Source organism: Epinephelus fuscoguttatus, linkage group LG13, assembly GCF_011397635.1.
Source record: "Epinephelus fuscoguttatus linkage group LG13, E.fuscoguttatus.final_Chr_v1".
Taxonomy (NCBI): Eukaryota; Metazoa; Chordata; class Actinopteri; order Perciformes; family Serranidae; genus Epinephelus; species Epinephelus fuscoguttatus.
Window position 1 is genome coordinate 11,089,738 of NC_064764.1, and position 24,230 is coordinate 11,113,967.

General features: G+C 41.3%; 1 protein-coding gene across 1 annotated transcript in view; it reads right to left on the minus strand.

Annotated features, from left to right (window-relative positions):
• adarb1b (adenosine deaminase RNA specific B1b) overlaps positions 1-24,230 on the minus strand; it is a 144,181-nt gene that overhangs the window by 74,424 nt on the left and 45,527 nt on the right. Inside the window, exon 2 of the mRNA XM_049594634.1 lies at positions 19,739-19,811. The gene's annotated coding sequence lies outside the window, so the exon portion shown is untranslated. The remainder of the gene's footprint in view (positions 1-19,738; positions 19,812-24,230) is intronic.

A 24,230-nucleotide genomic window follows, 5' to 3' on the forward strand; every position in this document is an offset into this window, starting at 1 on the left:
ATAATTCTGAGGCAATACCAATGTTTAAAACAACGATTTGGCCGATAGTTGATACAGATGTTTTTGTTGTTTATTTTGCTTTTGTTGTTTTTATTCCCTATTTTGTGCCAGGGAGACAAAAGAAATCTCTATTAAAAAAAATAACTGAACTGTTTTAAAATCATTAAACCCTTCATTACACTGTCTTTCAATGAGTAAAGATTCAATCATACAAATTTATAAAACCTTCTTTCACACAAAAGCATCTTCTTTTTTTTTCTTTTAAATTACTGCTTCAAAGGCCTTTTTACTATATCTGATAATTTCCCCTATAATATCTATTTTGTATTGCTGTGAAAATATCAACAAATTTCTCCTTCAAACAGCTGGATTTATTCAAATTTATCTGCAAAAACTAAATTATACAAGATTACATTTGAACACATCTTGACAGCATCATAATTTACCTTTGTCCACTTCTAGTTTTTACTGAAGAGAGCATGAACGCATCATGGTGTAACTAAATGTAACCTCCGTTAGCTGTTAGCTCTGGCTACCAGCTGCTAACAGCTAACAAGGCACCATTAGTCCCGGGCATCATTTTTTAGCCTGTCCAAAACTGATGGAACGCAACAGGAAAAACATCAGCCACTGCTATTGGTGAATGTCATCTTATTTGTTGATGGCAGTTAACAAGGCAAATACTGGAAAACACCAATTTAAGCTGATATTGTCCTTGCTGGCCTTCAGTGCATCCCTAGTACAAAGGCAAAGTAGGCATGCTCTGCCAATGTGCTATTATTTTTGTCTTTTTAAAAAAAGACAAATGTTAGGCATGCCTTGCAGAAAAAGAAATTATAATGTCCTTCAGTGTTTCTGATGTTTCCTGTGAAGGTCAGTCTGCTCCTCACATCTGAATAAAAGTGGCAGTGTTTACATCTTGGTTTAATGGAATTGTAACAGTGACTCACAGCCTGACTCACCCTTGATTCCTTGTTTATTGAAAGCCATTGGGCTCTGGGTAAAATGGCTTGTCAAATCTGCCCCATAGTGCTCTGTTAAAAACCCCTGAACATTTTCCTAATGTGCAGCACTGCAAGTGTGGAGCGACATGAACAAATAAACTGCAGGAGGCACTTTCAATTAAGGATAATCACAGCCAGCAAAGTGAGCAGAGTGGCTTTGAGAAACAAAATAGTTGTTGTACTGCGTTTGGCTCTATTTCAGTGACACTCAGTGATGCAGCACGCCTCTAAAGTGCTGCTGTTGTTTGAAATCCTGTCCAAATCTTCATGCAACAACACCTCCAGAATGACACTCCTCTCCCTATGGACACACTGCAGAAAACACTATGGGAAACCATAACCATAAAGCTGACTCTATTTTCTTGATTTAAAGCTACTCAACTGTCTTCTATCTCGTATAAATTGAAACTGGCTTTACCAAAACCCAAAGCAAAAAGCAGCAGCTGAAAAAAAAATCATCATGTTTGTCAGGAAGGAGTCAGAATGTTCTTTATCACTGGTTTGATTTTGCTTCACTGCACTCTGGCAAATGCAGCAAACTTGATGTTGAAAGCTGTGAAAAATAATCATGACCACACACCTTCTGTTCATGACAACAAACTGAAATTTCACACGTATATTTTTCTTTGTTTACAGCATTTGCTTTCCTGTAAATAGAAGGCCTGAACAAGCAAAGCAGCCCACAACAAACCGCCTCCTGCCAACATATACCAAGCTGATAATGAGTGACTCATCAGTGCTAATTTGCTGTGCTAATTTTATCAGCGAACTTCACAGGCTTGAAGAAACCTCGCTATGGCAGAATGGGTGAACAGCATGAAGCTTAACACCAACATGGTCACACTGTCAACGAACTGCCGCGTTTTGTGTGTGTGTGTGTGTGTGTGTGTGTGTGTCCTGAGATGTCGACGCCCAATTACATATTTTCTTGTCATCACAACCCCACTGATCATTCTGAGGAAGGACACACTACATCTGTGGGATGCTTTAATTCAAGTTAGCTGATAGTGAAAAGCGATGCTCTATCACCACTGAGCTCACCTCCTCTCTCTGCTATCCACATTAATCCTAAAATAATGAACTTTGCTATTAAACTTGACATATTGGCAACCGTCTTGTTCAGCAGCAGTATGGCTCTGACTGCGGCGCCAGCCAACCAGCTGGAGCGTTTGGAAATATGTGTGTGCATGTGTGTCGCAGTATGTCGATTTGGCATGGCTGTTCCACTTATTTCAGTTCTTATATAATGGAGACCACTTCAGAAAAATGTGACGGCAAACTCATGCCATGACGCAGTCATGTTGAAAGTGCCCAGTGCTGCAGGGAGGAAACATCACAAGTATTATTCACTGAATGGATCCAATAAAATACACACACAGGCATACATTTTGAACACTCCCGACACACAGAAGAGTTAAAGAACAAATTCATTTTTACACCAGATGGATTTGTACAACATTTTCTTACCTGTGCTTGTTTGTATCTAAGCGTTCACTTTGATTGCGCTTCAGTCACAGAGGGATTATTGTTTTAGTTTTAAAAGGTACAAACACTATTCAAGGGACACCATTTATGTACAGTAGACTGCAAGCCTAGAGGGGATTTTCACACTATTTCCCACACATGTTCAGCAATTCACCGAGGTGTGTACAATTGGACTAAAGGCCACATTCTAAGTCATTAACTCTCAGTTAGATGAAGCAAATCTATTTCTCATTCGACCCTTGTTGATTTTTTTTCCCTCTCAAAAAAAAATGAAATATAGACTATTTCAAAAGTGTCACATTTAGAGTTTTGGGCAATGGAGATAACTTACTAGCGAGAAATGTTTTGCTATCTCAGCTATAATGTTTCCAAAGTGGGCATTTTAAGTATTGCTGTAAGTGAATTGGAAATTCTGTTTACCAACACTAGCAGTACTGCAGTTGGTAGTGTGAGCGAAAGGGAGAAAATGACAGTGGGGGACAGTGAATCATGTGGTTTGAGACACTGTGTTTCAACATCACCTATGGAGAGCAATCTGCCACAGTGCTAGGTCGGGGCTTTTCCTGCCAATCTGAGGCAAAATGGCTAAATTTTATGAAAATCAAATGCTAGTATAACTTAAAGTGAGGCTATGTTGTTTTTAAAACATGATTAAAACATTCTTGATTTTATAAAATAAAATTCATTCACAAAAACACACATCCTGTCTAACTTCACCTCACGTAGGGGTTTGCAGCTCCAGCATTACTTGGTCTGGTATGACTGTTAGCTAATGGTGAGTAATATTAGCTAGTGTTAGCACAGTTAAGATAGATTTTGCTGTGTAACTTTCATTACTGAAGTCAGTTTGTGACTTCATGAGTCTTCTCCACTGATTCTACTGTTACACTATATTTTAACATCTACCATTATCCTATAGTGGTCGGAGGTAAATTCTCTGTGCTAAAGCGAGCGCAAACATTGGCTGGTGCAGAATCCATGGAGCAGACTAATGCATTAATGCTAAAAGGGTGAACATGTGACATTATTAGAAACAAGCTCCATCTGATAGTAATGTATTAAATAAAAACCAAGATGTGAGTAGTTAGCAATGAGTCCTGATATGAGGCTCAAGTTTTGTTTTTTTAATTTGTCAGTATTTGTAACATTTTGCTGTTTAGTAATTAAAAGTGAAATCATTTCGATAATCACCTCAATGTCTCTAAACAGGGAGGACAGCCAGTCAGCTAAGGCTAAACCCCTTATCCAGCAATGAGGTCAGAGCTTTACTGCCTGCTTTCGCTGCTTGCTTTCACCAGATTGTGTATGTCAGTCACTTTATTTTTTGGCAGCTCTTCCAAGCACCAAGTGTTGAAAAAAAGAGCCATAGCAACCTAACGTTGGCTGAGCTCTGAAAATGTGGTGCTATACTGAGTGACCAATAGTAGCTGATGTTGTTAACCATTATCTAAATGATCAAAATTTGAGGTGAAGGTAATGTTACTGTAGAGTTGACAGGAAATAGACAGACGTGCAGGTCATATAATGGATATACGTCACACTACGCTTTGCAGGTACAGAATTGCATACTGAAAGCAAGGCTTTTAGGGAACAAATCTAAATGTCAATGGTGGCATCATACTACAGCCATTACATTGTGCAATCAACATTTATTTTATAATAATGAGTTATAGCAAAAGACTTTCCACTTTCAGTTAGGTTGAATCCAAACACTATGGCATAAATATAACACTGGAAAAATCAAAGATATGCTGTTAATCCTCTGATGTTGTTATAAACACGATTAAATCACAGCTTCACACACAGATTTTTAAACAGGGGCTCTTTATATCAAAAGCGCAATTTGTAAGAAAATAATTCTTAAATCACAAAAGAGAATTTTTTTTTGACAAATTTATGTATATTACAAATTCACTATTTATATGACAAATCGCAACTGCTGTACTAATAAAGCTTTAATAAAGACTATATATTCCAGATTATGTTAGATTTGCTCTATTTTTTAGGCGGTATGGAGGATAGGTCCATCCCTAATACGTCAGAGCTCTTGTGAGACCATGACACAGAAGCTGAGACAAGGTAGGGTTTAGCACTACAGCCCTGCCTCTGAGGTAGCTATTGCATCCATCTACGACATCCTGTCCATTTGCCAGCTCTTCCATTCTGCTTGGCTGCACTTGGTCACTGTCTAAGAAGTTTGCTATGTGGAGGTAGGGGGTTCTCAGCTTGTTGAAAACCTGCACACAAATAACTCATGCATGCGCAATGCCTGATATACACTCCATCATTATTAATATTTGAAATCCTGCAGTCCAATCTCTTATCGCTCCCTTTTTACCCTTCCTCTGCTGCTCTGAGAACAGCTCCATACTATCCATCTTGTTTGTATCGACTGCTCCCTCAATGAGGCAGGGGGTGCTCAGTGATTCATTTAAGTGTAAAGTGGAAATCTCAGAATTTGTCATCATCCATGGCTGCAAAATTTCTCAAGCCCAATTAGGACCGAATTTATATTCCATTGGGTGCGTGGGTGGTAAAATATGATCCATGCTGCTCTGCACTGCGAAGTTACATGACTAGGCCTGGGGTTTAATCCTGCAATGCGGTTTACAAGGATATTTGAATTTTCATTACCAATACGTGGCCGCTCCGCTTCAGGTTGGAGACAAATGAAAATATGCAAACAAGGTGGTCGCTCGGGAGAATGCAACCGCTGCCACTGGGTAACATAGTAGGTTTGTCGCAAATGACAAGTGACAGCCAGCAAATCCTGATGACACTGTGTGCGAGACTTGCATGTAGACCATGGCAAGCAGCACTGAAAATTCCCATCCCATTCCCATCTAAGAATCAATCATCCACAAACTGCTACAAAGATGAGCATGTTGTCAGACTCAACTGCCAAGACCCAATCCATCCAACAACCAACAATAATGCAGACATTTGGGGAGAGGGTGAAATATTAAGAAGAGTTTGTGATGGGAAATCTGTACCATGCAGTGAAATTCATGTTTAACCACATGTGTAATACCCTGTCCCGTCATATCAATCCAAGTCAGTACATGAATACCCCAAAAGGTAAATGCTTTCCCCACTAACCACTTTTGACCTGTTTACAAAGGCAGAATATAACAGGTTTTTAGGAACCCAAGTCAAATTTCTCACTTTCTCTTTACTTAAGTTTTACTGCAGTAAGCTACTGATATTTGGGGGCAGTTTCAATTCTGCTTTATAATCTACATAACGTTGAACATTCTACTGCTTTTATATTGTGTATTTTTTTAAGTTTTTTAAGTTTTACTGCTTCAAAAAGAAGTATTTCTTTAAAACACTTACGCAGATGACAAGCACATTTATCTAGCTCTGTCACTTGCTACACTACAGCTCCATAGGGGTGGGACAAAATATCAATACAGGAATATGTCGTTAACTACTTCCACTTGTGACACATTATCCGTACTCTGGTGGCACATATCAATATTTTTATTAAAACATGAAGGTTCCCTAAAAGACCCAGAGACAGCAAACTGACATCAAAGAACTAGCAGTGACAAAAGGTGACTGTTGCGTCGCCTCACATCGCATATGTCTCAGCCAGCAAATTACCAGCAGACGGCGGTAGTTTGTATTCATCATCCAAAATAGGGAAACCGGAAGACCAGCATGACGCCATTTACTCAGTTAACGCATTAACAACACAATCTGATGCTGAATGAATAAAAGATATTTAACATGCACTAGAGAACAACAACACAAGCAATTACAAATCATTTCTGCTAAAGAGCTCAATGGCTAAAAAACACTCACTTTATATATTAAGCTCAGCTCCTGGTTTAACTCCTCCTGCTGAATCATACTGGACTCTGTGGCCCCAATAAAAACTGTGTTGCCCAAGGCTAAAACTGAGCCATGGTTCAATAAGGAAACCCGTGCAGCTAGACGGGAGTGCCGCAAAGCAGAGCGGAAGTGGAAGAAGGACAAGCGGCAGGTTTCCCTCCAAATCCTAAAGGACTGTTGGCGCTGCTACCAGAACACTGTTAAAGAGACCAAAAGGAAATACCTGTCAAACCTCATTGAGTTAAATCGTCATAACCCGCGTGTGTTATATAAAACCACTGACACTGTTCTTAATGCCCCACAGCCTGTCAGCTTGGAGGCATCTCCTGACATGTGCAATAGCTTCCTGCATTTTTTTATTGATAAGGTTGCTACTGCAAGGGCTCTCATCTCAGCCCCTGCATCTGACCCCCCTGTCCCTGTTCCTTGTTCTGCAGCTCTTGATAAATTTGAACCTGTGTCTCTATCATTTTTAGAAGAGCTGATTGGCCATATTAAGCCATCAGGTTCTCCCTGTGACATTGTCCCTCCTGGTTTCTTCAAAGTAGTTTTCCCTAGTATAGGGCAGTCGGTTCTGGCCATCATCAACAGCAGTCTGTCCTCTGGTGTTGTTCCCCCGAGTTTGAAACATGCAGTGGTCCAGCCCCTACTTAAGAAAGCTGGCCTTGATGGCAGTGTGCTGGCCAATTTTAGGCCCATCTCTAAGCTGCCTTTTATCTCCAAAATCTTAGAAAAAGTTGTTCATGCTCAGCTAAAATCATTTTTAGATGAGCATAATGTCCTGGAGATCTTTCAGTCAGGCTTTAAAACTCTGCATAGCACCGAGTCGGCTTTATTAAGAGTTTTTAATGACATCCTCCTGGCAAATGACTCTGGTGTAATTCATGTAATTCTTGTTTTGTTGGACCTAACAGTGGCTTTTGACACCGTGGACCACAATACCCTAGTGGCTCGGTTACGCCACCTAGTGGGCATCTGTGGTACCGCACTGGAGTGGTTCAAATCTTATCTGGCTGACAGAAGCATGAGTGTAAGCCTTGGAAACTCAGAATCCAGCTCTGCTCCACTGCCGTATGGGGTTCCACAGGGGTCGATTTTAGGGCCCCTGCTTTTTTCTTTGTATTTACTGCCCCTGGGATCCATCCTGAGAAAGCATGGCATCTCTTTCCACTTTTATGCTGACGATAGTCAAATAAATGTGCCGCTAAAAAAGAAAAATGCCTTCTCACTCACACCACTTCTGGCATGTCTTGAAGACATCAAAGAATGGATGGCCTTGAACTTTTTAAATTTTAATGAGAAAAAAACAGAAGTGATGGTGCTTGGTCCCAGTGGCCTTTGTAAACATCCCCCTGTTGACTTGGGCCCTTTGGCAGATTTTTTAAAGCCAACAGTCTCAAACTTGGGTTTTAAGATGGACAGTGATTTTAAATTGGATCGGCAAATCAGCTCTGTAGTGAAATCCAGCTTTTTCCAAATTAGACAGCTGGCTAAGGTGAAACCTTTCCTTGCACAACAGCACTTTGAAACAGTAATCCATGCCTTTATTACATCTCGGCTGGATTACTGTAATGCACTTTATTTTGGAGTCAGCCAGTCCTCCGGAAGCTCAGAGGGGACAGAGCTTTTTCCGTTGCCGCTCCTAAATTGTGGAACGAGCTACCCCTCCACATTAGACAAGCCTCCTCACTGTCCATTTTTAAAACTCGTCTAAAAACCCATTTTTATTCCTTGGCTTTCAACTCCGCATGAGACTCTGCTTCTGTTTTAGTGTTTTATGGTTTGTTTTATTTATTGTTTTATTGTTTTTAAATTGTTTTAAAAACAATAAACAATTATTTTAGTATTTATTTCCTGTTAATTATTTTATGTCCCTGTGTTGCTTTGTCTATTTATGTACAGCACTTTGTTTCAGCCGTGGCTGTTTTAAAGGGCTATATAAATAAAGTTGAGTTGAGTTGAGTTGTTTTGGTCCATCTTGACTTAAGCCATGACTATAACTCCTCGTGGTTGTGCTTCTTAAATGAATGAGTGCAGACTAAACGGAAGTTAACAAACTCGCAGAGGGAAAATGGTGGATAGTACGGATTTTGACAGAGGGGGGAAAAACAAATCAGAGAGGCATTGTTATCTTTCAGATTAAAAGTCCTGGCCCGCTTTGGCTTTTACAACACAGATCAGACAAACCAATTACAAAGACTACTTAATATGCAAGACCTGACTTGTAAAGTCAAGTACACGGGCAACAGAACAAACGTGTAGCCACCTGATTTGTCAACATTTTGATCCTGTCAAGGAAAAAACAGCTAACGTGCGCGTGTGTGTTTGTGTGTGTATTAAAGAGGCACTAAGATAAGACTCAATGCACTTTTTTTACACTGTCATCGCAGTTGTTGAATTCTGTGAAACTGACACCACAATGCAGAGAATAAACACATAATGCCTCTTTAAGGGTATTTTTTCTTCTTCAGTTAAACAGACATTGTGATGTATCGTAGATGATTGTTTTGCAATGTATTTAGTACTGCAGGATTGCTATATTGATTCCCACCCCTATAGCTCCATAAATCCTTTTCCTCTCTACCTTTGACCGAATCTCACCAGCACTCACCATCCCTCTATTGGTTTCTGTTTTTTTAAATCTATTGCCGAATTTCTCATTTAATTCTTCTATGTGTTATATAAAGCTCTTTGACTTGACTTTGGGTATTAAATGTGCTCAATAACTAAACCATTGTCCACAGAAGTTTAATTGAGGTACAACATGTAGAGATATGCCAGACATAGCAATATCCATGTGCACAGCTGATTTTAATGGATGATGATTGATTCAGTAGGTAGGCCTGAGAGGTTAATAAGATTATCATAGAAGTTATTGCACATTGATCAAAGCTTAGTTCAAAACGTCCATGTGAGTTATTCTCCCCTGTGTATCATTTGAGTAGAGTTAATCAAAGACGATCTTTTCAGTGTCTTGAAGCTGGGTTTCCCAGCTCTTTCACTCTGTTGTGCGTACCACTTTACCACTCTTCTGATGTTCACACACTGATTCTCTGAGGATTTTAATGATAATGAGCATTCTTATTATTTCCTAGGCCTGAGCCAATTCCACTTTAAAACCAAATCAACTACTACTTCCCCATTAGTGTTAAACACAAGCGTTGACACACGCACGAACATGAGTACGCACATGCAAGAGTTGTACACACACATTCTCAACAACTGCACAACCATTCTTTCTTTATCTTTCTTACGCACACACAAACACACACACAGTCTCCCTATATTCAGAGTGCTAATTATAGCTTGCCCATTAATCAGCGACAGCTGTAATTATACTAATTCCAGTGTGTAATCTGATCAAGGTGAGGAAGATCAAATCACAGCCTTTCTCTCCTGCTAAGCTTTAAGGGGTTTCAGTAATGGTGGCGACAGCGGTGAGGTTGTAAAGAAAATTGGTTTAGACCAAAACAATCTGATTCGACTCGGTATGGCGCCTGATTAGTGGGGGCAAAGTACAAGCATGTGTTAAAATAAAGCTATCTCTGTTGTCTGCGGGCCATTGTGGCCGCTAAATTGCTTTTATTAATTCAACAACGCTTATATTGTTAGAATCGAACGCAACCTACGACGAATGGTTGGCGACCTACTCTAACACAGTGACTGGAGTTTTTATTTGCTTCAACAACCAAGAGGTCCCAGTGTTTCATCAGGAAACAGACTGCATTTCGGGCATATTCAACATATTTCTGTCATATTATATTCTTATCTATGCTGCTTGTGCTGTTTGAGACCCCAAAAAATTATGATTAAAAATATATTCTACTACTGCAAGGGCTAACAGAAAAGAAAAAGTGGGGGCAATCACTAAATGCAACTGAATAGCCTCATTAATTTTGTTTTTTACACACAAGTCTAAACTAGAATGGATGCCAATCTGACAGTGATGAACCTGGTCTGTTTCATCTCTAGGAAGGTAATAAGATATGCCTCACTCTGTTATGGGGTCTGTGTTAGTTGAAAGGCTGTTTGCTAATACTCAGTGAAAATATATGAATTTCAGCGTGCTATTTTCAAATGTTTCTGTGTGTGCAGCTCTGTGAGCACACATCTCCCTGAGTTCTGTGTGTGGCTCACTGAGTCTTTTATCTAGACTTTAAATGATCTCCTGGCAATAATGCTTATGAGCACGGGTAACTAATGCAGACATCCTTGATGGATTTTATTAATGTGGGGTGCTTCCATAAGTAGCACTGCACTGTTTTATCAGTGTGCCTGTGTGTAATTATTGTGTGACTTGGGTGTCAGATCAGATGGTCCGATCTGAGCTAGACTCATCTGTAATCATCTTGCCAGGGTGCTTTTAATTGGCTTCAACGCTTCCCGTTGAATGTGCGTGTTTCTTGGTGTAATATGAACCTGCTCAAGTCTACACCAGATAAAGAAATGCTGTAATAGGGATGTCCCAATCAACGTTTTTTGGCCCAGATTCAGATCTGATACATATAATTACCTAGGTGTGGATTAAATATGAATCTCACACATTGAAATAACAGCTCTAGCTTCTAAATTCGGCCCATCAAACTTTTCAAATGCCATAACAGTACCACTTTACAAAGTAACACATTACTGTAATCACGTTACATTACTAACCCTGTCTGTAATACTGTAATGAAACACCTTACTGTTCCTAAATTCAGAAATCACATTACAGTTACTAATCACACAGTTATGTCATTAATAGCGAGGGGTGTAAATCACTAATTTTTCATCATAAGATATTATGTAGATCTTTGGGCAACGTTACAATAATTGCTAATATCACAAAGTCTGCCACGGTATGAGTTCAATTCGACTCAATTATCTAAATGGCGCCAAGCTAGCTTGCACTTCTGCCAGTGACATTCACCTCAGCATCTGCCTGTCATCGCAGCTGTGGAGCGTAGCAGCAGCCACTGCTTTTAAAAACACTCTGCTTTCATGGAGAATGCTCTTGCAAGTAGGTAGTTTTCAGGGTGATGTGTAATACATTACTTTATTTTTGAGTAATGAACCCAACACTCCTAGAGGCCTAAAGAAACAAACAGTTAACGCCACTCACAGTTGTATAACAATGTTACAGAGTGAAGCTTTTTTTTCTAAACTTGTAGACAACTGCTGGCTGAGTACAGACACCAGTTTGCAGAAACCATACACTGTATATAAAGACGGACGACACATCTCTACTTCCTCCCACTGTACAAAAATTAAGCTAAAACATCCTGGATACGACGCTTCCATCTTGTGCTGGTCACCTGTTGAAGAAGGTTTCAGCTTCGCACTCAAACACCCGTCTGACCAATCACAAGCAGCAACATTAATCATGAGCACACCAATTGGCACACATAGCCGTTAATCATGACGTCAAACCCCATTTCTATAGCATCAAATAACTTATCAAAGCCAAACTTATCAGAAAACAAGCACTTGAACATACAGCAGCATGATAAGAACTACCTAAATTGATAGAAACAACCTTTTGGTAAAATTTATTTGACATGTACTTTGAGGTTTTAGGTTGGCTCATGTCTCAACCACTAACGTAGAGGGGGCAGGCTTTATGACCTGTACTGCAGCCAGCCACCAGGGGGTGATAAAGATTATTGGCCTTACTTCTGGGGAGCTGTTATCTGGTCCGCGCTTTGTTGTACATTCTATGGCAGAAACACAAACCTGACGATTGCCAAGTTGACGCCCACAATTCTTGTCATTTTAACTGGTGAAAGCGACTGCCAGCACCAGCTTAAAATGAGAACCTGCTAGCTGACTGCAGTGTAAACCACTATTTGTTACGTTAAAACACAGCCAAATTCTGTTTCACATTTACACGCTCTAATTTTCACATGCAAATGGAGAAAATTGCTCGCAGTGTAGAGCTATCTACTGCATACTCTTTGGTCTTGTAAGTGCTATATTAGCGTGACTGTGGTAAGCTAGTTAGCAGGGCCAATGATTTGCAGTTACTTTTGCTGTAGGTTTCGTGAGTGCTATTACTGCAGTTGTGATTTTGGAAAGCTGATTAAAAAAACACACCCACCAAAGGAATTATATAACCAGTGCTTAGCTGCTTTCAAGCCCCTACAAGGAACTTTCATTTTGAGTTGATTTTGGCGACCCCGTGGACAAAAGCGGTAGTGTTTTGCCGGAATGAAGCCTACATTTCCCATGAGCTCTAGCGCATATTGTCGTAAAGACGCTTACCTAGCTCACGCATGTGTTTGTTTTGGGGATGAATGAAACAACAAGACGGGAAAACTTTGCCCCCGCTCCTATCGGGGATCCCAGCTCACCTCTGCCGCGCCCCAGCTCCACCTCTCCAGTGTAAGCGCCACTGCCGCCGGGGTAAACGCAGCGGTCGGCTGGTAAGGATGAAAGCCTGTTTGGCGAGCACTTCCACAGCTTCTTGGACTGAGTATGGAGCGGTGCCTCGCCTCTTTATTTCTTGGCACTCGCTGGACCCTGTCAACACCTGGCTGGTACCTGTCGTCGGCCCGGATGAGGTGTTCCAGCCCCGCAGCACCTGCTCTCTTCGTCCCGCTGGCACGAGATGAATCTGCACAACCTGCGGCCTCTGTGTGTGGCTCCCCAGACAGCTAACGCCGTGGACCCGCCGGATCCTGCCAGGATTGGGCTGGTAAATGCTAGATCGCTAGCGAACAAAACGTTTATCCAGAATGATTTCCTGACTTCCTGAGGATTGGATTTTCTCTGTGTGACTGAGATGTGGCTAACTGTTGGTGAGTCCAGTGCTTTCACAGAACTTTTACCCGATGATTGCTGCTATTTTAACTCCCTGCGGACGTCGGGTCGAGGAGGAGGAATAGCGACTATTTATAAGAGTCACTATAAATGTAAGCAGCGAGGTAAGATGATGTGTGCCGTCTGAGTGCCGTAAATCGCTTCGTCCTGGAAGCGACTTGGTGTGGACCCGGACACAGTTTCCTAAAGGTATGGATATACACTATGTAGAAATATCTTATCTTCACACTGATGGTCTCATTTGCTGTTGTAGGTCACGCACAAACATCAGCAGAAACGAGAGACTTTTGCATATCCAGTTAAAAGTTTCTTGTAGCGGCTTTAATATTGGGATTGGTACAGGCCTCAGAAATCCAATATTAGTCGGGCTCTATTGGACTTTGCTTGTCACATACTCAAAATGCCACAAATGTATAATCATACTCACACTATGTATACAACATGTCAGCACTAATTAATGATAGCTAGCGTCATCACTCACACACAAAGTACACAGAACTGATATTACAGTAAAGACACGTAAACACAAGCCTGCAGTTGTAGAAATATGACATTGAATCACTGATCCAGATGCATGAAGTCCCATCTGTAGTTTGTACAGTGTAAAACAGATGTCACTGAGACAGTAAGCAGACTTACTCCGCTGGGTCAAATCTACATCATCACTGATAGCAGCCTCTGCTACGGCTTCGCCCGAATGACTACATTGTTTTCACATCTGGTCACCGCTTCCCCTTTCCAGGTTCCAAAACAAATGTGGGCTTTGATACCAGATCCATCCGTCTCCTGTCTGGTCACAGGCAGGGATGGATGGAAAACAGTCTCCACGTACGATGGACTTTTGTATGGCAGCTAGCAAAGAACTCAGAGAGAGAGGGAGAAACAGATCAAGTGTGGGCGCCAAGTGTGAAGGAATGCAGGTACTCTCCAGATGGATTCTTCACATACAGATACATGCTAATCAGTGTGATACAGTGTGTGAAGCACTCCGGCTACTGGATCATACACAACATATGGTGTTGGAGCATCTGAAGACAGAAGCCAAACTACAGTAACATAATTCTATTAAAACCTACTGCAGAATCTATTTTAAGATATTTTAGAATGCTGATGCTGATTAACATGAGACTACGTGACTGTGCTCACCAGAAGAGTCAAAATCAGCAGCTTTCCAAAGCAACATTGGAGGTAAATGATTTATGTGGATGAGAATATGAGAAAAGAGGACAGATAGAAGGAACTTAACAGAAGCAAAATTGAACTATTTCTGTGTCTTTTCTACCCATAAAGCTAACTCAACTGCATTTTTGCTTCACATTTGAACCTCTAACCTGTTCCTTTTGTTTTCCTGGATGTTTGGTGACTGCATATAAATTCAATCTGCTAATGCACTCCTCACAAGCTGGTATGAGTGAGGGCATCAGCCCAAAATATAAAATCATCTCCCACTTTCTTCTAACCTTGTCTGCAACGTCTACACTCCTGGGGAAATCTTAAGTCGACCAGTTTTATATACTGGATGTTATATGCTAGCTAAACAATTGAGACCACACTTGGTTTCCTTGTGACTTGGGAACCTAAAATGACCATCTGTTACATCTGGCCAATGCCAGAGGCATCAGAGCCCCTAGTGTGGGACAGTGGTTTGCAAGACAGAGAGTTGGAACAGTTGGAGCAAAGACACTGAGGTGAAAGGGACAGGTGCATGGTGGTGTTCTGGAAATAACGGGAGTTCATGAGGCACTGAGTTGTAACTCGGTCAAATTTGAGCATGCAAGCATAAAACACAATCTTAGATTCAATGTGACTTACACTTTTCAAGGATACTATTATCTCTGATGTCCATCACAAATATATGCCCATAGATCTGTTTAGAAATCATGGAAAAATACACTCCCTGTAACTTTAGCGCTTGCCGAGTCATCATCTCCAACTAATACTTATCCATCCATGGATATATAGCTAAGGAAACTGCTAATAGCTACTTCGGCATAATTTTAATAGTGCCAGTTGGCCAAATGCATTCAAATATAGGCTTAATTTCGTTTGATGAGGGACCCACACAAACGGCAACCTCCGTGGATGCAAAATAAAGCCAAAACCAAAGTGCCAAAATCTGCAGTTCCTCTAATGTCCTCTTGAGACTTGCTCCAGAAGCCAGTCAATCCCCACAGACAGAAATAAACATGTTTACAGCCTGGTACACAAAATGGTTTTGGTCTCTGTGGGTAATTTCTACCTTCATGACAACTGTAAGGTGGGTGAATTTTTATGCAAGTCAACTGTTAGGGCTTAAAGTCACGCATAATTAAGGGTAGGCCGCTTGACCGACAGGCCATATGCCAATAGTGTCCTTCGGCTCTCAGTCAGATCCACCTCTCGCCCTCCACAGCTCTAGCCTCTTGCACAAATATGGTCACTTCTGGCTCCAAAAAACAAGATGGCAATGGCTGAAATTCCAAAGTTAAAGCTTCAAAATGGGAGTCTACAAACCAACGGGTGACGTCACGGTAGCTACGTCCATTATTTTACAATCTATAGGCCCACAGTGTCCATCCCCTAATGTGGGGTATTACGTACTCAGTAATAGGCTAAAAATCAAAATATACATAAATTATGCAGAGGTATATATGATTTGTTATTGAAAATGATTAAATAACTTTAATCATTTCAGGGGGTTGGAGCACAATACAATCCTAAGCAATGTGAGGAGCAGTTTAATGTCTTTCACGTGGGTCAGTTCAGCAGGTTTGCTATCAAAATTTCAACAGAGCTTTGATATTACTGTCCAGAGGGGTTCGCCTTGGCATTAAATATATAAAATGAGTATTTTTCTGGTGCAGCATTCCAAAATGCCCCAGCTTGAAATGCTTCAAAGTGAGACTGACATTAACTTAAAACTTTAGCAATGCACCTGATTGCTAAAACCTTAGCGTCAAGTATATAATATGGGTAGCTATACACACAGTAAACACATTGTGTATGCATGTGTTTCCATGTGTCTTCAGACAGGAAAAACTGAAAGAGATCAACTGTAATTTTAATTCTGACCACATACAGTACAAGACCATCACTCAGCTTTATACATTATACACACACCATGACTCCACAACACACAATCCTGAATTATAAGTCCTAGCTGTGGGACCAAAGGTCAACCTTCCAGCACTGCCCATTTCATTGGTGCACTGCTTAGATGCACAAAAAAACTGTGTGCTCATGACACCGATGAAATATTGCTGGCCTAGTTCCTGCTGGTACAAAGATTAAATCATCTGAGGCAGCCACCTTTGTAGCAGCAACAAGGAAAAAAAAGATCAAATAAGGTGTGTTATTATTGCACACAGCTCTCATCTTTCATCACTCAGTGAGGACCTGACACCGTATAATTTAATGTATCACAGCCATCAATATAACCTGCAACAATGACATCATGTTCTTAGAGATGTTCTCTCTACATTTTTCCAGCTGGTCCTGTTACTCATAATGGCAGTTTTGTGAAAATCTTCTCTAAATAACAATGTGAAAAAAATCTGCTTTTTCTTTATATACAACTGGAGCGCCACAGGCTTGTCAAGTGCCTGTCTCACTCGACTACCCAGCAGCGACACAGCATACTGTGGCTGGATGAGTGTCGGCTATCTTGCCAACACTGCACTAAATATTCATTACAATAATGGAAGTGAGGTGGACGCAGGAGGGCAGGATGCCACGTGTAGCGTTTATAACGACAACGGCCGCAGAAATGGTGCTGCCATAAACACACACAAAAGTCAGAGCACAAAGAGAACAGGACATTTCAGCATAACAGAAATCAACAGCAGGTTTAGTTTGCATGTCTACATGCAGAGAGATGTTTTGCAGTTTGATGTTGTAAGCAAACCAATATAGGCTAGGCTTACACCGCCAAATGCCAAATATGTGTAGTGTAGTGTAGTGTAGTGTGTGTGCGTGCGTATTGGGGGCTGATGCGGGAGCTAGTGCTGGCCATGCTGTCTGTGGTTTAAGGGTGTCTGCTCTCTACAGGATTGGAGGATGAGGGAGCTGGTGTGATACAGAGACAGGCCCAGCTGACATCATTGTTTAATGCCTTTCTCTACTTTTTTCTCCACCTTTACCCTGGGAGAAATAAAAAAGTCCTAACAAAGACCGCATGGTGCCATCACCTGAGCGCCACTGGGCACAGCCCACGTGTAGCAACCTGCGGTGATCAGTATCGTCTCAAGGCGGACCTCCTTCTCTACCTGACAGTTCCTTCCCTCCAGTACCCAGCAGGAAAATGGAGACTATTTAAGAGGAGTGCAAGGAGGGCGATAAATGTCTCCTCTTGTCAATAACACCACTGGTGTCTGAGCTGTCCCTGGCTCTCCATGGACAATAACTGCTCCATGCTACTTAACACTACTCAATACCTTTATGACACCAACCGTAATAATCTGGTACTGACACTTCTCCAGTGTAACGGCAACTGTATTTGACCCATTTTGTGCTTAGATCTTGAAAAAATGACTATGTGTTAGGTTTTGCATGCAGGCAATCACCGCAAGCATTTTTTTAATTGATGCAACTTGTGATTGACCCATTACCACAGCAGCTGCACGCCATACAGTCAGCGGTGTGGAACTTCGGGGTAATTTTATGGGGCCGGGGCCGTTGGTGCATGTCTCCACCGCAGGAACCACCCCCGAAGAACAGAGTTCCAGAACTTTTACAGGGGCTAAACAAGTCCCTGCCTCGGAGTAGGTACTCAGAACGGCCCTGAGAGACTCCTGGCTGGGGATTGCGGATTACTTGGTGCTGATTGGATATACTCAAGGCGGGATTTGACGTTTTGTAAATAACAACATGGTTATCGTAGATTAGCTGGGCTAACCGTTAGCTGTTAGCGGTGTCTGTAATAACTCAATAAACGGTCCGTGAAAAAATATTTTTTCCAGCGGATATCTTAGTTACAACATGATTGAGCTAGCAAAGCAGTTTTGTGTTGCTGTGTGTGGTATTTTTTCAGTTTTGGGAAATCACGATGTCTAGGAAGCATCAGTGGCTGCAGCTGACAGGGACAGCTAATAGCAGCAGCAAAGCTAACATCAGGACATCATCTGTTGTCGAATATGACATGAAACTACTCCAGTTAGCTCAATCATGTTGTAACTAAGACATCCGCTGGAAAAAATATTTTTTTCATGGACCGTGACCGGAGTTATTAAAGACACCGCTAACGGCTAACGGCTAACGGCGGCCCTACGCCCCTTGTCGCCCCAGTCAAAATGGTCGCGCAACGATTACGTCAAATCCAGAGCCCGGTAACTTTACAGGAACCTTCCTCCTATTCCGCTCTCTCAGTGGAGACACGGCGGTTGAGAGGGCCGAGCGAGAGGACATTCCTGTAGTAGTTCCTGCCCCCCAAATAGTACCAGGAACTTCTTCAGTGGAAATGGGCCTAATATATCCTGACTTTTAGTCCCTCGCTCAAGCTCCAAAAACACTACATCCCACACTTCCCATAATGCAAGAGTCTATCATAAAACCCCCTGCATCTCATACACAGCCATATCTTTTAAATTATACAATAACAGTTTACGGAGGCTTTCAATTAAAATCTTAAAATCTCAAGCCCAAGCTGAGTTAAAGCTGATGACACCACTATGACATCATCACAGTATATTTTTTTTCAGACTTAAGAAAGCTCCTCTAGAGCCACAGAGGACATTATAAACCCATTTTCACAGACTATGTAGTACTCCCAGTGATGAGTAAACTGATCATCTTGAGTGAATGAGTCACCATAAACATGAAAGGACAAAGGGACATGAATACTGTATGCACTACACTTATATATTTATTTCCATGCCCTATAATTAATCATCCTTACACAACAGAGCAAGGCTTTTGAGATTCAATCGAACGGGGGTAAGTGGAGGAGACAGGCAAAGAGAGACAAAAAGAGATGGAGGAAGAGTCCAGGATCCCCTGATATTTGAGCCAATCTAAAAATAGCCACACTGGAGCAGAGATATGAATTGTACTCCTCAATGTCCTCAGCCAACAAAAGGCAGAAAAGGCAGCAAAGACTACAAATATTCACTCCTGTGTAAAGGTAAACAGCAGGGGTGATGTGACTTGGCATCAGGTGTATGTGTTGTTACACCACTGTTTATGAACTCCGTCTCGTACTGAATATGAGGCTTCTTCATTTCTGAGTGATTGGTAACCTTACTCCTCATTTGGCTCATCAGTCACTGGAATAACTCCAGGGTTGAAAGAGTCATGTAGTCAGCACACCGCAGCTTCGGCACAATACTGAATTTATCTTGCATGTGAGATGCCGGTGGCTCTCTGTTGACATGACTGGATTCTGTTATCAAAGAGGAAAATCGGGAGCGGACTGTCCTGCTGTCAAGTGTGCACACAGCGTATCTGCAACAGTGTCACTTTAAAAACCTCCGCAGCATGCTGTCTTTTTGTGATTTTTGTTCTCTTATTGTACTTCTCTCTTGTTCGATCATACCCCCAGAAATATCCTGACTGCGATCTGTCTGCAGTGTTGGCCATCTAGGAATCCCACCTGTTCCTCACATGCTTGAATGCCTGAAATATCACAGTTCTGAACTCACTGTTTTACGGAGTCGTCAGGGGGAAAGCTGTTTTATCGGCCAATCCTTTGCAGTCAAATGCACCACACTGCGCCTGCAAAAAACAAAGAAGATCATTCATTAATGTGTGATGTGGCTCTATATTTAAAGTATTCTAGGCTAGTTCATACAGTATAAGATCACCATGTTAATATCTTAAAACATATATTAGATAATGGCTAAATAAGAAAAAAAAACATACATATATTTGAGGTTCTTCCTTTAAATGTGCCATCAAAATATTTAATTAATGAATGGGAATTTGGTTCGGTGTGATCCTGCACAAAATCCAATGTACTCAACCAAAAGGAACACCCTGAATTTAACCGTAGTAATTCAGACTCGACTGGTGTCACGCACAGGGTGTATGATTTCTTAAAAGGAGCTGACATATGACTTTTTCGAGGAGATGTTGCGCAATCGACCCGAAGCAGCAATGAAAAGAAACGAGGCCAGGAATCTCCGCAGGCAGTCGGTAGGGCGTCACGGATCACCACTACATAGGAAGAATCCGCTGGGCAACACTCTGCTGACCCTGCCCCAAGCACCTTAACTCAAAGCCAGCACCAACCACATCAATACTACAGCAAAACAGCACTTAAGACAGAGTGGCAGTAAACAGCCAAGACATCCACAGAGGTGTGGGGAAAAGGGAGCAGATGCTGCCCCATTGTCCAATCACATTAGTGACAGTGATTCCACTGTTACAGGCACAAGGACGGAAAACAAAAAATGGAGGTGACACTGGCAAGGTTTAGCATCAACTGAACTTGAGTCACAGGCTTCTAAATAAATTAAAATCAAGTCTCACACTGCCCAAGCAACCGGCCACCGCCCGTCAATAGTGACAGGCAGTGAAAAGAGCAAAAGAAACAAGTAAAAGTTGAATCAGTAGCACATTTAATGACAATACCATGTAACATGTATGAGCAATGAATGATCATGTACCAGTATTATCACATGTATTCTAAAGCCTCACAACAAAATATAAAACGTCATGATCCTGTTGAAACAAATTAAGACTCTTATGCTTTACTACAGCAGGTCCACACTAAAGAGTTGGCTTGTCCCTTAAGAAAAGGCTTGCGGGGTGAGTGCTGCAGACCATATGGTATCTGCTTGGGCATATGGGCAACTTGGTTGTAAAAAAAAGACATGTCATCTACCGCATCCTCCAATGTCCTGTGGATATGTGTGTGTGTGTGTGTGTGTATGTGTTTCTCCATCATCTGTATTCAAGACATCCACCAAGGTGCTCTACACCTCTCTGAGCTGCCACAAGGATCTCTTACACAGGAGTCACCTTCCTAAAAGTTAGTCTCATTTACATATTCTGCCATGCAATATATGCATGTGCATGTTACTATGCATATATGGCTTTCAATGTGAACACCAAGTTCAGCAACTGTGACAGGAACATATTCGTCTCACGTATTTAGGTATACAGTGCACGCAGCTCAGGTCATCACACTAGCAGTAACCTATACATCTGTAGGTCAGTAATTATCAAGCAGCAACCTCCAGGGCTGAAAAATGAAGCCAATGCCAAAGTGACAAAAACTGCAGTTCGCTTAAAGCCACTTGAGGTTGGCTCCAGAAGCGAGTCAGTCCCCATAGACCCTCATGTTAAAATGGCCAAATTTACAGCAGAAATAAAGGTGTTTACAGCCTGGTACAAAAAATGGTTTTGGTCTCAATAGCTAATTTCCCTGTTCAACTATACAGGACGGTGAATTTTTAGATAACGCACCCATTTAAATCTTATAAAGGCTTAAAGGTACGCATAATTAAGGGTGCGGTGGCTTCAAGTGACAGGCTTTCTGCTAGGCTCACTTCTGCCTCCAAAAATCCAAGATGGCGATGGGAACATTGTCATACTTAGGGCTTCAAAACAGGAATCCACAAACCAATGGGTGATGTCTCATTGACTACGTCCACTATTCTTATACAGTCTGTGGTAATAATTCAAATTTCATGAATTCAAACACCACCTACTGAATACAAGCCTGGAATCACACTCCTTTAAACGTGCAACTCCTCACTTCAAAGCTGTGTCTGGCCCACACATCCCAGCTTTGATGAAATGCAGATAAAACTGACTTCTTTTTTTTTTTTTTAAATGGCCTTTGAAGGATTCTGCAAATCCAAAACACCAATACATGATGAATGTCCTTGACACAGTCCTGTTTCTTTTACTAACCCTACACAGCATGAACCAGCTTTAAAATTCATTTTATCATCATTTTCCAACAGTGGATGTGATGTGAGCTTCATGCAGCAATGTTGTGCACACAAAAGAAAAATACTCAGCACTCTTGTGGTGTATGTACAATAGATGTGGTAGGTTTTTGTTAATACAATGCAATATTTGTTACGTAAGTCAGCTGTGAGTTGCTATGACTCACCTTAGTGTCTTGTGACCAAGAATGCAACAGAGGAGGAGGACGGGCTACACTAACACTCGTGCAGCCTCGTCTCTAAGGGCACCACTGCTAATTTAGTAGTGAATAAATTCATCCATTTTAATTTGAGAAGATGCAGCCCTATCTACGGTCTGCTCTGGGGATTCTGTCGTGCCTCCTCCACTAACTATCAAAAGCAGAAGGGGAAAAAACAAAAACAAAAACAAGGCTAGTGGTGACAGCAGAGGTTGCTGCCTCTTTAACTATGAGGATGTATGCAGTGGAACAACCCTGTAACAAGGTGAAATCTCATTATAACACTGCTTCAAGACGCACTTATGCTGAAATGGAAGGGAATGACTTGTGTCCCAGATGTGACCCTTGCTTCCCTCCAGCAGTAGCAAAGAATCTGCATTATGTGGTTCATCCTGACAGTCGTTTCCACTGTGTTCCTAAGTCTGTTACAAAACCCTTAGCAGCTGCAAATCTTACTGAATACAGCTCCTGATTCAGTGGTTTTTTTGCACGGACTCTGCATTCTTACTAGCTACTGCTGCACTTCCACATGAGCAGCCAAACACAGTGGCAGATGTCAATCACAAGACATTAAAGACAACAGCCAGTAAGCAATTTAATGTTAATGAATCTGAGCAAAACGCTTGGGTTGCTGATTCTTAAATGAGCTTTTGCATGTCATGTTGTGCCTTAATTTGTGAAACCTGAAGACAAAACGGTTTTCAAGTGCCGACTGCTGTTAATGGAGCTTGCCCTGAGCTAATCCAAACTTTCAACACAGCGCAATTAACCCCGTTTCCAGAGAGTGAGAAAAAGTTGACTTGTGTTTCTGACATCACATTTCCCAGAGGCAGAAAACCCAAAACAGTGTTCAACGATCTGTGTTTCTCGCTTTCACTTGGTTAGATGCCGTTGCTGCCAATTAGAAAACAAAACTGCAATATTGGTTCATCAGTGGGTTCATTACACATCCTCAAACTATCTGAAAAAAACAAAACAAAAAAAAAAAACAAAGACAACATCTTACTGAGACTATATTAGTCACATACTTACAGAACAACTTGCAGACTAAACTGATAAAAATGCAGTCAATGTTTCATTCTTCTCTCTTGACTGTCATTTTGACAGTACGATTCAGTGAAGGAAGACTTGCAGTATCTCTGTCGTCCCTAAAGCACTATCTCATTCATATGTATCCATTAACGTTTTTTTAAAGTTCAAATGTATTTTTTTCCCCTGTTCTACAAAGTTGCTGAGAATCACAGAAATCTGAACAGCAAGAGCTGTAGTTAGGACATGCTATTATGTTAAAGAATGAAGAACAGCGAAGTGCTCCAAGGCTATGCCCAGATCTCCAAAGATGTTCCACAGCAAGAAACTTTCATCTGTCACCAAGTGCAAGAAAAGCTCATCATCCATGACAATCAATGCTTTTGCAGAGTTATTTGAAGTATTTCTAATTGATTTGCTTTGTAGAGCTGGATTTCTTTTCGTTTTTTTAGATACCAGGGAGACAAGATGGCGTCTATTAGTTCCAATGGAGTTGTTCGCCTGGCAAAGATGGCAAAAAGAAGTTTATAGTTTCGGGGTTTACTTATGTGATATGCAGCACACCAAATACATGTATAAGTGTTTCTCCCGCTGGCCCCGCCCATGATGTTCTGCTTGGCTCAAAGACTAACAGATTTTTTAATCACTTTCCTCGGTTCAAGTTAAGTTTAACAAATATAAAACTTTAGTGGATCAATAATTCATAATAGAAAGAGTCATTACTGACCTTTTTGCTGTCCTGGTAACAGTTTTACTGATGTGTCTTTTATAAATGTGGCCTATGGTGAAAATGCCTTTTGCGCCGCTGGGGATTTTTTTTTACGTGTAATGCTGCAAGTGGCCACTGGGAAAAACTAGAAACATGGCTGAGCTGTGCTCCTGGGGGCCTTCATTAAATGCACAGTAAAGACTAGTGCCAGTGTCCAACTGGCACGTATGTTCTGCACCTGCATGAAAGTAGATAAATCTCCATACCAGCAGGTGGCGGTAGTTTGTATTAATCATTC